At 43.6% G+C, this 15,506-nt stretch overlaps 1 pseudogene; it reads right to left on the bottom strand.

Annotated features, from left to right (window-relative positions):
• Nucleotides 1–14,403: 14,403 nt before the first annotated feature.
• Nucleotides 14,404–14,665, bottom strand: LOC142426570 (large ribosomal subunit protein eL38 pseudogene; annotated as a pseudogene).
• Nucleotides 14,666–15,506: the final 841 nt, after the last annotated feature.

Below are 15,506 nucleotides of genomic sequence, written 5' to 3'. Positions count from 1 at the left end.
ATTTCCTTTTAGGATGTAAGTTAGGTTCAAAGTTTAGATGTAGTTAGAATTTCACACTTTATCATTTGATCTCTCTTTTGACCCACTTTAAAATTGTTCTAGTTTTTAATATTTTTTTGCTGTCTTTTAATTGACACTTTTGTTATTATTGTTAACTTTTTTTCTTTGCTTGTGTATGGTTTTTTAATATGAAATTCAGGATGGGTAAATCTGTCGACAGTAACTGGATTAATGGTTTCTTGAGAGTCTGCCAGGGAAGGTTGGGGCAATGGGAAACTCATAACAAGGAGCACAGAAAGGAGAAAGTGTTCTAAAATTGACTGTGGTGTGAGTGACCTATCGAGTTGTATGATATAGGTGGATTATTTCCCAATAAATTCTGTAGATCTAGCAGAGTTCATCTAAAAGTGATATCTGAAGTAAATTTCTTGCATGCTGCCTTTGCATTTTGTTTACCATTTTCTCCGAGGCCAAGTGCCTTGGAGCAAAAGGAGTCGTATATTAACAGTACCTGCAAACAGAATTATCTTCTTTGGTGACTAGAGATCACTTTAGTTATAAAGATAAATGCACTTAACAGTATCTAGTCAGATTTATTTATGACTACAATCCGTTTAAATACTTTTAAGAGCTGAGGGAATATATTGTGGACTAACAGGTGACCTAGAAAGCACACTGATAACACTGCACTTTATGCATCTCAACCAAAAAGAAGGATTTTGCTCTTATTTTTTGCTTTATTATTATTTAATGTAGATAAACTGTCTCTGTAGAGAATATCAGAAAGTTGGTTAGTTGATGGGGAGATAATTATGGAAATGAAGCTGCATATTGGGTTTCTCATTTTATTACTAGCCACTTGCAAGCTCTGGGAATCAGACAGGTTACTTAACCATTCCCTACCTCCAATCTGCCATCTGCACAGTGGGGTTAATAATGCTTGAAGAGGAGTAAATCAACTGTATATAGATGTTAGGGTGATAACCTGGCATATAGCACATTCACAGTGAACAGCCAGTAGTGGGAAGGATTGCTACATGCCTACATGTCTACAGAATGGTCCTTAGTAGCCAATGGTCAATATTTAAAAGGACACATTCCTGCTTAAAGGAATTTTCACCCAAATATGTGAAAGACTAGTGATAAAAGGGTAAATCAATTGGATCTATTGAGATGGAAAACAAAACTACTTAAGGACTGTCATTTAGGAAGTCTTCATGTACTAGAGCAGTGGTTCTCAACCTTCCTCATGCTGCGACCCTTTAATACAGTTCCTCATGTTCTGGTGACCCCCAACCATAAAATTATTTTTATTGGTACTTCATAACTGTAATTTTGCTACTGTTATGAATTGGTTGACTTCTGTGAAAGGGTTGCTTGACCCCCACAGTGGTCACGACCCACAAGTTGAGACCCAATGTATTAGAGGCATTTTATTGAAATATTGGTGAAAAACAATTCCAATTTAATCAAAAGAGGAAAAAACATAATCTCATTTTAAAAATTTGAATATAAGATATATTTCCTTAACCACAAGAGTTGGAAAATATTGAAAAGATATCACCCACTGAAACTTTGACCACTCCCCTTCCTATCCATGATGCTTTATAAGTAACCCTCCCAGTTCAAGCAGTAGTGGCTGGACAACAGAAACAATGGACTTTCTTGGCTGCTAACCAAAAGAATAAAGGTTTGAGTTTACCTGGAGGCGCATTGGAAGAAAGGTCTGGTGATGACTTCAGAAAAAAAATCAGCCATTGAAAACCTCGTGGGATCGAGTTCTGCTGTGACGTGCAGGGACAGCCATTTATGGGAGTGGACTGTATGGTAACTGAAAAATCCTCTTACAATGTATGCAGCCTGATTTATGCTACAATGTCTGAACAAACTGTGGATGACTTTTATATGAAGGGGAGTTCTAGAATAGTTCATTGTGCTCGTGCAGAACTTGTATATTGATCAAGAGGCAGTTGTTCTAATGGAACAAAGGAATACTACATGGTTTAAAATCAGGCAAGGAGTGTGTCAGGCTTGTATCCTCTCACCATACTTATTCAATTTGTCTGCTGAGCAAACAGTCAGAGAAGTTGGATTATATGAAAAATGTGATCAGGATTGGATAAAGGCTTATTAAAAACCTGTGTGATGTAGATGACACAACCTTGCTTGCCAGAAGTGAGGAGGATTTGAAGCATTTGCTGATGAAAATCAATGTAAAAAAACCTAAGATCCTCACAACTGGATCAATAAGTAACATCATGAAAAATGGAGAAAAGATTGAAGTTGTCAAGGATTTCATATGGCTTGGATTCACAATCAATACTTATGGAAGCAGCCATCCAGAGATCAAATGATACATTATATTGAGTAAATTTGCTGCACAAGACCTCTTTAATGTGTTGAAAAGCAAAAATATTATTTTGAGGACTACGGTGCACTTGACCAAAGCCAGGGTATTTTCAATCCCATATATGTGTGAAAGTTGGACATTGAATAAGGAAGAATTGATTCACTTGAATTGTGGTGCTAGCAAAGAATGTTGCCAGCACCGTGGGCTACCAAAAGAAAAAAACGATTCGTCTTAGAAGATGTACAGCCAGAATGCTTCTTAGAAGAAAGGAAGGCGAGACTTTGCCTCACCTACTTTGGACATGTCAGGAGAGAGCAGTCCCTGGAAAATGACATCATACTTAGTAAAGTACAAGGGCAGCAAAAAAACGGGGAAGGTCCTGAAGGCGATGGATTGATACAATGGCTGCAACAATGGGCTCACACATCAGAACAACTATGAGGATGGCCTCAGGACTGGGTAGTATTTTGTTCTTTTGCACAGAGAGTCACTGTGAGTCAGAACTGAAGTGATGGCAACCTAACAACAACATCATCAGATTAGAGCCAGGAAATCCAAACTAACTGTTCTTCAGGGAAAAATTAACAACCATTTTCTATTGGACTGTGATTTGATAGCTCTTTCCTTATCTTTGAAGGCATTCCTAAGGCCATGCACTCTGTTACAGAAAGGTATTTCCAGAGGTAGCTCACCAGCTACTATGTGTGTGAAGCACAAAAGAAGGGCACCAGAGCAGCAAGGGGCCAAAGCAATGAAGACCGGAGGAGTCCTGGAAATAGACTTCAAACTCAGAGGGCAGGGCTTGGCACCTCATCAGACTCAGTCTGGAAACATGCATAAGCGTTAGCAGACAGACGTGGAACTATTTATAAGTCCATTATTTCCTTCTTGCCCCCCCATCCCCCCCGCCCCCCATGTCTATCTATATAAGATAGGCAAGACCATCCTGAGGAGAAAACAGCAGGACTGAGGGTTCTTAGGGGGAGAGGGGAAAAGGGGAGGTGGGGGGAAGGGAGGGGAGAACCACCAATCCCAGGGAGAAGGGAACAACAAGAGAGCTAAAAAATCAGTGTCACAGAGGGTGTAGAATGCCTGGTGGGGTTTGATCAAGGGTAATGTAGCTGCGAGGAATTACTGAGAGCCAAAAGAGAGGGTGAGCATGATGATGGAAAAGGATGAAGATGAAAGGAAATGGAGGAAAGAACTAGGAGGCAAAAGACATTTATAGAAGTCTAAATAAAGGCATGTATGTATGCAAATATATTAATATATAAAGATAGGGATATAAATTAATGTACATAAATATATATATGCTAAGGATCAAGGTAGCAGACAGACATTGGGTCTCTACTCAAATCCTCCCTCAACGCAAGAATATTTTGTTCTAGCAACCTGGTATTTTATGATGCTCACCTTCCCGACAAGGTCACTGAAGACAAAATGGGTACATAAGCAAATGGGATGAAGAAAGCTGATGGTGCCCAACTATCAAAAGATATAGCATCTTAAAGGCTTGAAGATAAACAAGCGGTCATCTATCAGGGAAGCAACAAAGCCTACAAGGAAGAAGCATACCAGCCTGTGTGATCACGAGGTGTTGATGGAATCAGGTATCAGGTATGAGAAGACCAAAAACAATCATAATGATGCAAATGAGGGAGTGGTAGTGGAGACCCAAATCCCATCTGCAGACAATTGGACATGCTCTCTCAGAAGAGTCCCAGGAAGAGACGGGCCAGTCAGGGTGCAATATAGCACCAACGAAACATACAACATTCCTCTAGTTCTTTAAAGCTCCACCCCCCCACTATTATGACCCCAGTTTTACCTTACAAATCTGGTTAGACTAGAGCATGTACACTGGTACAGAAAAGAACTCTCAACACAAGGAATCGAGGACAGATAAGCCCCTTTGGAACAATAATGGGAGTAGCGATACCATGAAGGTAGGGGTAAAGTGGGGGAAAGGTGGGGAGAAAGGCAGAGCCAATCACAAGGATCGACATATACCACTCCCCCCAAGGCGATGAACAACAGAATCGTGGGTGAAGGGAGATAGTGTAAGATATGAAAATACTAACAATTTATAATTTATCAAGGGTTCAAGAGGGTGCAAGGGTGGGGGAGGGAAGGGGAAAAGGAGCTGGTACCAAGGGCTCAAGTTGAAAGAAAATGTTTTGGAAATGATGATGGCATCATATGTACATATGTGCTTGATGCAATTGATGTATGAACTGCTACAAGAGCTGTAAGTGCCCCCAATAAAATGATTTATAAACAAACAACACAAAACATGACTGCTACAGTACTATATTCTAACCAGTTACCAAAAAACCACTAAACTCACTGCTGAAGAGTCAATCTCAATTCATGGATATAGTTACAAACATACAGAAAAACAAAGGACACCAGAGGAAAAATCCTTTCAAACGTAATGCCACCGAGTCAATGCTGACTCCTCGTGACCCTATAGGAAAGGAGAACTTCCCTGGCAGGTTCCAGAGATTGGAACTCTTTCTCCTGACAACACTGGATGACTATGAATATTAATGAATGACACATTTTAAAAGAAGTTTAACACTGGACCAAGGAGCCCTGGTGGCATAGTGGCTAGGCACTGGCTGCTAGCCATAAAGTTAGCCATTTGGAAACCCTCAGTGCTCCGTGGGGAAAAGATGATCCTTTCTACCTCTGTACAGAGCTTCAGTCTTGGAATCCCACAAGGGCAATGCTCCCCTTCCTGTAGGCTCGCTGTGGGTTGAAATGGGCTTGATTGGAAGTGAGTTTGAGTGGAATATTAAATTGAAAAAATGTTTATTTTGTTTTCAATGGAGCCATGGGTCTATATTACTGGTCATTTTACGTTAAGCAGGTAACCAGTATGGAAGTGATATTCTGTAGGATAAGATGGTGGCATCCTGGAGTCAAGTTGATTAAATAGCCTTTCCATCTGAAGCATATATTTTTTTCCCCTTGGGAAGGACTCAGATAGGATTTAAAATCATGTGTCTGTAAATATTTCTTCAAGATGGATTTAATTTCACCCATGGGCAAATTATTATGCATTGACCATTCCACTAATGAGTTTAGTTCCTAAATGTCTACAGGATTTCTAAATTATGCTTCTCATAAAGTTATAGCCTCTTCTGCAATTGATCTGTAATAGAAAGCAATCAGTGATGCGGATTAGATGCTTGAGGGCCAGCTGAGCAGAGTTGATATATGATCCAAACCTTAAACATTTTCTCCCCAGTAATTATTTCCTTCTCTGTGGACCCATGCATTGCCTCGGAGGATGACAGTGCAGCCTCACCTAGCTGGTTAGAAATGCTGCAGGAAACCAAAGGGGAGTGTGTGGATATGTGAACTGAAGCTTCAGGGGTAAACTGTTAAATGGGATCATTTGGCTCAAATTTGTACTCTTTACTCTTTCAATGTTATCTGCAGGTCCATCCTTGAATTAAACACTAAAATAAAATCATGGCATAGCTAAGCTACTATGGAGACAGCCAGTGAATGAGTTTCTTAAGATGCATTATGAATGGATTTAACTCAGGCAAAGGCTTGAGTGTTTTCTCCTGTTCAGAGAGGCCATCCACCTTTGGTTAGATGTCATTTCAAAGGGATCTCTAGGACAACCATTTTCTTTTTTTTAGACAAGATTTCATTTTCCGCATTTGTCCACAGATGCATGTCACAAACATTGATAGTGAAGCTTACCTTTTAGAACATTGTCTCTTTCATTCAGAATACAGATCTAAATAATTCATATGCATTTATATCTTAAGGCAAACAAATCCAGTCTCACTGCTGCTTGGTGTTAAATGTTCAAACTCAAGGTAGACCTCTGGCTTCCTCTCACACTTGTCTTGGGCAGGACATTTCCCCAGTGTCCATTAAATGTGTGGCCTGGCGGTGCTGCTAACCAGCATGGCACCAGTTTGAATGCACCAGCTGCTTAGAAGGGAACAAGGTGCAGCCTGCTGCCATCAGGATTTCAGCCTTGGCAATCGTCTGGGGGGCAGTTCTACTCTATCACGACACTGAGTTGGAATCAACTTGACAGTACCTAGCAGCAAGAGTCTTAGGTAAAGGCAGACCCAGTATCCTACCTGAAGAAATAGGTCTTGCTCAGCAAATAGCATGCTTGAAATGAAACCATTGCTCTCCTGTTGATTCTGATTCCTAACACCCTATTACAGGGCTTCCATGATTCCATCTTTAAGGGAACAGACAGTGTCACCTTGCTACTTCAGAGAGGTTGGGGAGGGGGTGGGGTAGAACCACCCAGCTTGGGATAGGGCAGCCCAGTGGCTAACTCATGGCACCTCCCTCTGATCCAGTCAACCGAAGTCAATCCATCACGAAGACTCCAGAATCCCACAGTAGCCAGTGAATTCCTTTTTAGGATGCTGCCATCCTCAAATCAAAGTCACTCGCAATGCCTTCTTTAGAGTTTGCCATTCTGTCTTTGAAAACCTTTCCTTCTTCACTTTCCAACATGAGCTTCAGGCTGATTGGGTCCTCAAGCTCCTCCGTTAGTAAACAAAACATGCAGAAACACTTTAAAAGAACATTCTCCTAACACAAATTCTGGAGTCTCTGTATTATTAGAACACAGCATTTAGACTACGGTGGAGAGTGGAGCAGATTGACCCAGAGTGAAGCTTCGACTAGTTTCCTTCAACCAAGTCCAGCCAGTGTCTGAGCCCGAGCTCCAGAATCTCAAAGGTCAGAGATAGGCTTTAAAAAGTATCTTTTTGGGGTGAACCAAGAACAGATAACAGATCAGCAACAGGAGCAAGGTAAAGCTGCGAAGCCCTTGAGAAGCCCCCCAAACAGACTTCAGGCTAGGAGGGGCAGTTCCCAGAACCACCCAGGACCGGTGGGGAGATACTCATAAAGGTCAACAGACAGAACTGGAATTATGTATGCTTTTTTGGTTGTTGTTAATTATTTTTTCCTCTTTTTATTCATTCTTTTGTTTTCTTTTCATTTTGTCTCTGCTATTGTGGGTTTTCCTACCTATATGAGATAGGCATGAGAAGAAAGCCTGAGGAGAAAGCAATGGGACTGATGGTTTCAGAGGGACGTGGGGAAGAAGAGGAGGCAGGGGAATGCCATAGACAGGAGAACAACCGGGGAATTAAAAGCAACAGCAAGGAGGGTGTAGAGATCCTGGGGGGGGGGGGGCGGGGAACAGCAATCTAGCTGAGAAGAATTACTAAGATGCAGAAGAAAGGCGAGCATAATGGTGGGACTGGAGGAAAGTAAAAGGAAACAGGGGAAAGATCTAGGAAGCAAAGCTATGGATAGAGGTATAAACATAGGTGTGCACATATGTAAATATATTAATTCATAAAAATAGAGGCATTGGCCTATGTACATATATTATATGGCAATACATTGAGTAGTGGATGGACTTTAGGCCTCTGCTTAAGCCCTCCCTCAGTGCAAGTATACTTTGTTCTAACAACCTGGTATTCTGTGATGCTCACCCTCCCTGCATGATCGCGGAAGACAAAGCGGGTGCAATAGCAAATGTGGTGAAGAAAGCTGATGGTGCCCAACTATCAAAAGATATAGCATCTGGTGTCCTAAAAACTTGAAGTTAAACAAGTGGCCATCTAGCAGAGATGCAAGCCCACATGGAAGCAGCACACCAGCTTGTGTAATAATGAGGTGTCAATGGAATCAGCTAACAGGCACCAGAAAACCCCAAACAAACAAACAAGCATGTTGAGACTGAGGGGCGTTGGAGCAGAGACCCAAAGCACATCTGTAGGCAATGGGACATCCCCTCATAGAAGGGTCACAAAGAAGGGATGAGTCAACCGGGGGAAGTATAACACCGATGAAACACACACTATCCCTCTGGTTCCTTAAGGTCTCCCCCCCACCCCACCCCCACTGTCATGACCTCAGTTCTTCCTTTCACTTCAGGCCAGACCAGAGCATGTGCACCTGGCACAGGTAAGGGCTCACGACACACAGAGTCCATGTCAGATTAATACCTCAGGAGCAAAATGGTAGTAGCGATACCAGGTGGGTAGGGGGAAGGAGGGGAAAGGAGGGGAGGAAGGGGGAACTGATCACAGTGATGGACACATAACTACACCACACCCACACTCATGAGGGGGATGAACAGCAAAAACATGGGCGAAGGGAGATAGTGGTCAGTGTAAGATATGAAAATAATAATAATGATAATTTATAATTTATCGAGGGGTCACAAGGGTGGGAGGGGGGCAGGGAGGGAAAAAAGAGGAGCTGATACCAAGTGCTAAAATAGAAAGTAAATGTTTAGAAAATAATAATGGCAACATATGCACAAATATACTTGATACAATTAATGAATGGATTGTTATAAGAGCTATAAGAACTGCCCCCCCCAAATGATCTTTAAAAAATGAAAAAGCATCTTTTCTTATGACTGAAGAATTGAATGATATGGTATCTGGATTATGTCCTAATTACATAGTTTGGGGGAAAATTTAAAAATTAAAAGCATCTTTTCTAATGCCTCACCGAATCAGGAAATGTCTAGAAAAGTCTGTCTTAAAAAAATTGTTTTGCAATGAAATTCAGATAGCATCAAATAAAGAGATGAGCCCCAGTACTTCTCTCTTGCTTTTTCCCCTCTTTTATTTCTTACATCAGATGTAGTGCAGAACAACAGCATGATACTTTCCTTGCTGCCTAGTCCTGTGCTCGGTGGCGGGGCTGTTCTTTTGTCAGAGTGGCCCAGGTCCCCAGGGGACCTCTTTCACAGGGGTCACCTAGGACCATCGGAAAACAAATATTTCACAATATAGAATTACATACTGTTTTGTGATTAATCACTATGCTTTCATTATGTTTAATGATGTTCCATTTATAACAATGAAAATACATCCTGCATATCAGATACTTTCCATTAGGATTCCTAACAGTATCAAAATTCGAGTTATGAAGTAGCAATGAAAATAACTTTATGTTTGGGGGGTCACCATAACTTGAGGACCTGTATTCCAGGGTTGCGGCATTAGGAAGGTTGAGAGGCACTGCCTTAGACAGCAAGCACTGGGGCTTCAAGCATGGGAGCCCTGGACCAGCCCCGCTAGAAGGGCCTCCTGATATCCCCTGCCACCCCCTTCCTGGCCTCCCTTTTGCCAGGTAGCAAAACCACCTAGCAACGTCTCTAGTGGTATTGAAAAGTGGTTGCCTGGATTTTCAATCAAGTTGCTGATCTTGGCATAGTGGTTGAGTGTAGGGCTGGGACCCGCAAGGTCGGCAGTTTGAAACCACCAGCAGCTCTGAGGGACAAAGACTGGGCTGTGGATTCTTGTAAACAGCTATCATCTCGGAAACTTGCAGGGGGTCACAACAGATCACCGTTGACTGGATGGTATGGTGTTTGGTTGCTTTTTCGAGTCTGCTGCTCTTAGGAGGCCCAAGGTGATGCAAAGAGTTAAGCGCACAACTAACTAAAAGGTTTGTGGTTCAAACCCACTGAGAGGCACCCAGAAAAAGGCCTAAGAGACTGTTTTCAAAGGGCCACAGCCTTGAAAACTCTAGGGAGCGTAGGTCTACTCCACACACCGAAGGCCGCTCTGAGTCAAAATCTGGTTAACGGCAACTGGTTCGGTTTTTCGTTTTTCCCTGTCGGGCAGGTCCAGTCTGCACGAGAAGCTCGCTGTAAATAAGATCTCAGCTAATCATGCACGCAGTGTGACCAGTGGAGAAGTAGCCCGGGTAGCCGTGGGAGCCAGGGTGGCAGGGAAGTGGGAGCGTAGATGACAGCAGTTCTCAACCTGTGGGTCGTGACCCCATTGGGGGTTAAAGAACCCTTTCATAGGGGTCACCTGATTCATAACAAAATCATAGTAAAATTACAGTTCTGAAGTAGCAACGAAAATAATTTTATGGTTGGGGGTCACCACAACATGAGGGACTGTAGTAAAGGGTCACAGCATTGGGAAGGCTGAAAACCACTGGTTGGAAGGTGAAGACGCAGGAAGACAGCCCTTGTATTTGGAGCAATGTCGTGTAGGGAGCAGCGCCACACCATCAGATGTGGAGCAGGGGAAGTGGGCGGCACAGAGAAACTGGGCAGGCAGATGGGGCGCAGAGAACATGGAAGAGAGAAGGACTTCTTTTTTAGGGAAGTTAGAGCTTTTGTTTCTTTTGAAATGTTTCATAACATTTCCAGTTGGGGGTCAATATCTTAAAAAAATCATTTTATTGGGAGCAGAGGTAGTTAGTTTATTGTTCCAACCTGGCTGATAAACACAGGTGGGGTTAATTGAAGGGTGGAGGGATAAATGGCTCAGTGAGCCTCACCTTTTTCATTCTTGGGTCTCTTGCTTTGTGATGGTTGGACCAGGGTGCAGCTGCCTTAGCAGTTCCCTGCTTCAGCTGGCAAGGTTCACTTCCTGCAAGACATCTCTGAGGAGAAGCCACATGGACCTACCCCAGTGCAGCCCTGGGTGCTGGAGCACCCATGTGGAGACCCCTACCAATGCTGAGAATCTTACACATTCACTGACTCGGCTTTCCTCCTGCAGTCAGCATCATTGCATCTATTTTCTGAGATGGAGGATGACTTTGTGGATTAGTGTTGGACATATGGGTTAATGGGTTAATGGGTTAATGTTGGACTTGTGGGCTTGGGCAGCACTGGGTTGGGATGTTTTTTTGATGTGCACTTAACCTTTATGTAAAACTCTCTCTTATGCATGCATTTCTGTGGAGTTGTTTCTCTAGAGTACCCAGACTAATACAGGGGCTCACACACTCTTATCACAATCCATCTATACATCCATTGTGTCAAGCACATTTATATATTTGTTACCATCATCATTCTCAAAGCATTTGCTTTCTACTTGAGCCCTTGATATCAGCTCCTCATTTTTACCCCTCCCTCCCCATTTTCCCCTCCTTCATGAACCCTTGATAATTTATCAATTATTATTATTTTGTCATGTCTTACACTGTCTGGCACCTCCCTTCACCCACTTTTCTGTTGTCCATCCACCAGGGAGGAGGTCATATGTAGATCCTTGTTCCCCCTTTCTACTCCACCTTGCCTCCACCCTCCCGGTATCACCACTCTCACCACAGGTCCTGAGGGGTTAATCTGTCCTGGATTCCCTGTGTTTCTAGTTCCTATCTGTACCAGTGTACATTCTCTGGTATAACCAGGTTTGTAAGGTAGAATTGGGGAGGAAGCATTTAAGAACTAGAGGGAAGCTGTATGTTTCATTGTTGCTACACCGTACCTTGACTGGCTCATCTCCTCCCCGTGACCCTTCTGTAAGGGAATGTCCAGTTGCCTACAGATGGGCTTTGGGTCCCAACTCTGCACTCCCCCTCATTCACAATCATGTGATTTTTTTTTTTTGTTGTTCTTTGATGCCTGATACCTGATCCCTTAGGCACCTCGTGATCACACAGGCTGGTATGCTTCTTCCATGTGGGCTTTGTTGCTTCTGAGCTAGATGGCTGCTTGTTTACCTACAAGTCTTTAAGAACCCAGACACTATATCTTTTGATAGCCGGGCACCATCAGCTTTCTTCATCACATTTGCTTATGCAGAGGGTCAATTTCTTATTGGGGGTCAAAACCCTTCACGGAGTGTTTCTACTCACCATGTTGAATACTCATTATGAATGTGATTCTCAGATGGTGCTGGATAAGAATGCTGAAAGTACCGTGCCCTGACAAAAGAACACACAGGTCTATCTTGGAAGACCAAAGCCAAAAAAATCAAACTCACTGCCATTGAGGACTGCCTACTTATATTGAGCCCTTGGCACAGGATAGAACAGTCCCTGGAAGTTTATGAGTCTGTAACTCTTTTTTGTTGTTAAGAAATAAACTTCTTTTATTTATTTTTAATCATTTTGTTGGGAGCTCATATAACTCTTATCACAATCCATACATACATCAATTGTATAAAGCACATCTGTACATTCATTACCCTCATTTTTAAAACATTTGCCCTCCACGTAAGCCCCTGGCATCAGCTCCTCATTTTTCCCCTCCCTCCCCCTCCCTCATAAACCCTTGATAATTTATAAATTATTGTTTTGTCATATCTTACACTGTCTGACATCTCCCTTCACCCACTTTCCTGTTGAAACTGTAACTCTTTATGGGAGTAGAAAGCCCCGGCTTTTTCCCTGAGGAGCAGTTTGTGATTCGCCAACTGCTGACCTTGTGGATCATACCTCGACAAATAACCACTATGCCACCAGGGATCTGGCTTGACGAAGAACAACCACAATCCTCCTCGGAGGCAAGGCTCAGGAGACTTCACCTTGCATACTTGGGACATGTTTTCAGGAGAGACCACTTCCTGGAGAAGGACGTCATGCTTGGTAAAGTTGAGGGACAGTGAAAAAGAAGTAGGCCCTCAAGGACATGGATGGACACAGTGGCTGCAACCATGGGCTCAGGCATAAGAACAATTGTGAGGATGGCGCAGGACCTGGCAGTGTTTTGTTCAGTTGTACATAGGGTCACTGTGAGTCAGAACCAACTCACTGGTACCTCACATCAACAACAACAGTGGGCATTTAACCCTAATAACAACAAATCATATGCTTGAATATTCATCAAGAATATTCAAGGTGCTCAGCTGCAAACAGGAAAAACGGCAGTGGAGGGTCAAGTGCACCCAGACATGCGTCAGAAGAATAGCCTGGTTGTCTACTTCTGAAGGGTAGGCCCATGAAACTGTGGCGCACAGTTCTACTCTGACATGCATGGATGGCTACGGGCCAGACTTGACTGAGGGCAACAGTTACTGAGCTCCAGTGATGTATGAGGTGTGTCATCATTTCTTTGATAAGAATTAATACCAAATTAGTCTCAAGGAGTTGGAGATTGAAGTCCCAAATGTCCAACTCTTCCAAGATGCTAGTCTGCTCCATTTCCCCGCCCCCCCCCACTCCTCCCTTAAGTATATTCCCTGACGTGTCTTCTGGGTTCAAGTACTGCAGTGTTCCACAGCAAGTCATGAGAGTTCGAGGAAATGTCTCACATGGCGGTGCAGGTCATGCAGGGATAAGCCAGATGCTCCACTGCTGCATTTGCCAGTGTTGAGACCACAGCCCCCGCTTCTCAGAGGCCTCGGTTTTACAAGCAGGATGGCACTGCAGCCGTCCTGTTCATCACTCACAGCTGGATCTGATCAGCATCTCCACCCACATTCTTACCAGAAAAGTAATTTGGTGGGAGTTTCATTGAGTATCAGTGGTGCAATAAAATAAACACATAACCCTTCACCCAAATATAATAATCTAGTCTCCACACCAGACTGTATCTTATTTATGCACATATGACCTGGGGCCTCTGGCAGGAGGTTGGCAGGAGGCATTGGCCTCCCACTGATCCAGGCTTTTCCCCACTCCACTCCAGAGACAGTTTGTTTCTCCTCTCAGCTGTCGCATATCATTCCCTGGATCCATTACAAGTAACAGTAAGCAAGATAACCATTAAACAAAGAGTGCGGTTAGATTCACACTTTCTACTAAAGTCAGTTCTTAATCTCATCCTATTCCTGTTTGTTACCGGACAATGCCCTCCAAAAGTGGAACTATAGTCACAAGTGTCTGCAATCTAGAAGTAGAGCACATCAGGGATTATGGCTGCGAAGGCCTTCTTAATTGAGTGCGACTCATGAGGAACACCCAAAAACTCCTTAATTGTATCACTCAAAAACCCATTATATAGAGTTGATTTTTGACTCACTGTGACCCGATGGGACAGAGGAGAACAGCCCCTGGGGATCCTGAGACTGTAACCTTTGACCCGAGCAGAGAGCCTCCTCTTTCCCCGAGGATCAGCAGGTGTTCCAAATTGCTCACTTGGTGCTTAGCAGACCCACGTGCATCCCACCACACTCTCAAGGGCCTTCCTTGGGCAGTCTTTATGTAATTCTTCCAACTCACGAATGAGGACAGAGAAGCTTAGAGAGAGAAGTTCTAGGACAAGAATGCAGGCCCTGGGACTAGTCTAGCCCTCTAGTTCTCTCCTATGATTACCCTCCCCACCTTTTTTTTTTTTTTTAAATTTTGGAAACTTTATTGCAGCTTGCATCAGTCATGTGGGTTCCATTCAGCTCTTTCACTGCCAAACTTGGGAGCAGGGACTGCTTCAATGTCTCAGCCTTCTCTTTATCCACAATGACCCAGGTGTAGAGGTACCCGCTGTCTGTACCGAACCTTGAACTTCACGTTATCCTTATTTGTCTTCATCTTGACAGACGTGGTGTCCTTTCCCACGGCGATGAGCAGGAAGTCCCTGATTTCTTCAATTCTGAGGGGCATGGTGACATGCGCGGCCTGGAACAGCCGCAAGCTGCAAGAAGAGAGGAGCGCGGCAGAGCCTGTGCCATACGTTTCAGAGGGGTATTCACCTCTGTAAATCTGTCACCCTCACCCTCCGTACGCACCCAAATGCAGAACCTTCTCCTCAGCCACTGAACCGAGAGCTTGGCATGCTGGTTCCACCTAGAAAGCCCTGGCAATCAACTTCCCAACGCCCACAGTAACCGAAGGCCCTGTGGGGCACAGTTCCACTCCGACACACAAGAGGTCATCAAGCATTGGTGTCAACTCCATGGCAACTGGTTTGGTTTGGGTAAATATTTAATGGAAGAAGGAATAGCTTACTAGTACTTCCATTCCTCTCTGACCTGGCTCTGGGTAAAGACCTAGATTTTCAGAATAACAAAAAGAACAGAACTGGATGAGAAAGCCCTTACATTCTCATTAAGTTTCTAATGGGTTTTATTACAGGCCCAGATGAACAGAAGAAAAGTAGTGACCATTTGGGATCTTGCAGCTGTTGATCTGTCTTTATTCTCAAGCTCATTGTGAAGCATGGGGTGCCTCTCCCTTCCGAGAACACCTCCCTGGAAGCAGAAGCTGAAAAAGTTGTAAAAACCCAAATAGGCGCTGAGAAAATAAAGTGTGAGCGAGAAACTTGACCGGCTCGCTCCTCAGAAAGCAACGCGGGGACTCTGCTCCCCACGACTGGCCTGTGCTGTGCTTGCTCCCAGCTGCACACTTGTGGGCTTTCTCTTCTCCTCTGTCTCTTTCATGGGGGCAGTCATCTGGGCCACAACTTTCTCTGTCAAGACTACAGTTTTTTCTTTCTATCTGTTTT

Source organism: Tenrec ecaudatus, chromosome 14 (assembly GCF_050624435.1).
Source record: "Tenrec ecaudatus isolate mTenEca1 chromosome 14, mTenEca1.hap1, whole genome shotgun sequence".
Classification (NCBI taxonomy): Eukaryota; Metazoa; Chordata; class Mammalia; order Afrosoricida; family Tenrecidae; genus Tenrec; species Tenrec ecaudatus.
The sequence above is the reverse complement of the archived record's forward strand: the minus strand, read 5'-3'. Positions and strand labels throughout refer to the sequence as shown.